Source organism: Triticum aestivum, chromosome 2B, assembly GCF_018294505.1.
Source record: "Triticum aestivum cultivar Chinese Spring chromosome 2B, IWGSC CS RefSeq v2.1, whole genome shotgun sequence".
Lineage (NCBI taxonomy): Eukaryota > Viridiplantae > Streptophyta > Magnoliopsida > Poales > Poaceae > Triticum > Triticum aestivum.
In genome coordinates, this window is record NC_057798.1 from 433948994 (window position 1) to 433951396 (window position 2403).

The 2403-nt window shown below is 42.4% G+C and overlaps 1 pseudogene; it reads left to right on the plus strand.

Annotated features, from left to right (window-relative positions):
• The window catches only part of LOC123045316 (probable metal-nicotianamine transporter YSL6), a 12029-nt pseudogene extending 10552 nt beyond the window's left edge, over positions 1-1477 (plus strand).
• The last annotated feature ends 926 nt before the right edge of the window (positions 1478-2403 follow it).

The following is a 2403-nucleotide window of genomic DNA, read 5'->3' on the forward strand; positions in this document are numbered from 1 at the left end:
TGTAATATGAAAATAATGTAACATGGCCATGGTTGATTTTCTTCATATCATAAAGATATTTATCCCTGCAGGTTTTTGTAGCCGTTTCCATCATACTTGGAGATGGCCTCTACAACTTAGTAAAAATCTTTGTTGTTATTGCAAGAGGAATTTGTAATGTGCAATTGACAAAAGGTGATCAGCCTGTTCAAGCTCTTCAAGGTAACATCAACAATTCTCGCTGTATCATTTTTTGTGCCCATTCAACACGTTTACCATTTATGACTTGAATTTGTGGCCGGAGAGCATTGATTGTATAGAATACAGGTCAATTATTCTCCACTAATTCATTTCCTTGTAGTACAGTTGTGTTAGTTATTTGCTTGCAAGATATCATCTTCCTGAATCATTTATTCATATTTTTCAGATAACAAGAACTCTAGACAGTTAATGGATGACGAGCTTCAAATTGAGATATTCTTCAAAGATAGGATACCAACATGGTTTGCTGTTTGTGGTTACATTGTACTTGCAGCAATATCCACCGTAGCTGTGCCCACCATATTTCCCCAGCTGAAGTGGTATCTTGTGCTTGTCTGCTACTTACTTGCTCCGGCCATTGCCTTCTGCAACTCCTACGGGATGGGCCTCACAAACTTGAACCTTGCACCCACCTATGGCAAGATTGCCCTCTTTATATTTGCCTCGCTCGTCGGCAGCAGCGATGGTGGCGTCATTGCCGGCCTTGCAGCATGTGGCATAATCATGTCCATTGCCTGCTCTGCGGCAGATCTGATGCAGGACTTCAAGTGCGGCTACCTCACCCTCTCTTCACCGCGTTCAATGTTCATCTTCCAGCTAACTGGCGTCGTGCTCGGATGCGTCATTGCTCCGCTCACACTGTGGCTCTTCTGGGCGGCCTTCGATATCGGCGACCCTGATGGTGAGTACAAGGCTCCATTCGCCATCATCTTCAGGGAGATGGCCATTCTCGGGGTCGAAGGTGTTGCCGCTCTGCCCCAGCACTGCCTCGAGATCTGTTGCGCATTCTTCTTGGCCGCGATGGCCGTCAATCTCCTGAGGGATGTGACGCCCGCCAGTGCGTCGAGGTTCATCCCCATACCGATGGCGATGGCTGTGCCGTTCTATATTGGCGCTTTCTTCGGCGTGGACATGTTGATTGGGACGGTAATCTTGTTCGTGTGGTAGAAGTTGAACGGGAGGGGTGCTGATGATTATGCGGTGGCAGTGGCGTCCGGGCTGATCTGCGGGGATGGTATATGGAGCATTCCATCTGCTGTTCTGTCCATCCTGAGAATTGATCCGCCGGTCTGCATGGCCTTCAGGCCGTCCTCTGCCTTTTCCAGGTGAGAAGATGGATCCAATGCTCACTCTAGGACATGGATTTGTGCCACTGAGTGATGAATCTCTGTAATTTCATACGTACAGATGTGCATCACTTTACTCATGTACAAAGAAAAACGAACCACAACACTTTGGAGCCATATTGCTCCTAACCAACTGTACCAAACATCGCGTTACACACATCCACTGTCTTCCATCTGTCCTTTTTTTTTTCTGAACGGTCACCGGGGGGACGGGATCCCTTCCCATATGAATATATTGCTCAAAAAGCTGCCAAAGCCAAGAGTCACCCTAGAAACTTTGGCTGACCCTGTTTATAAAGAAAGGGGAACAAGATGGGGAGGCGTTTTGGCTCCCGGGTGTATTTGCACCTCGATGAACAGTACCCTGAAAAAACAATTTAAATGTTTTTAAAAAATTCTGAAAAAATTGTGGATAACCATGTTGGTGTCGCAAACATGCTTGACAAATTTCATGCGGAATGGAGCAGTGGTCTTTCGTCGGCAAAAAAAACAAATTTTGGATGACATTTTGGGGTGACATTTGGTGTTTGATTTGTTCTTTTTTGCGCAGGCCAAAATGCTTAACCTTTTTGTCTCAAAATTTACAGGTCGCATTTGTACGTGACAAAGATCACAAAAAAAATTGTCTCAATTTTTTTGACATTTAAAAAAAAAACAAAAATGGCCCCATTGCACCCGGGAGCCAAATTGACTTTCCGGTCAAAGTTATACAAAGTTTGACTTGAGATAAAACAAATATACAACTCACAAAAAAAAGATAAAACAAATATATTATAACATCCCAATTTTTAATTTGGATGTTATACATATGCATTTCATAATTTATTGCATTTTGGATTTTATTTGGTTGTGATCCAAGAAAACTTAAGCAACTCATGGACCCAAGGAGAGAGTTGGAGGTTTCATAAATTTCATTTTTGAATTTATTAAATTTTGAAAAGAGGATCAATTTGATTTCAACAATTTTTTTCCAATTATTTCAAAACAATAAAAATAATGAGAGAAGATAAAATGACTTCTTCAAAACAGAGGAGAA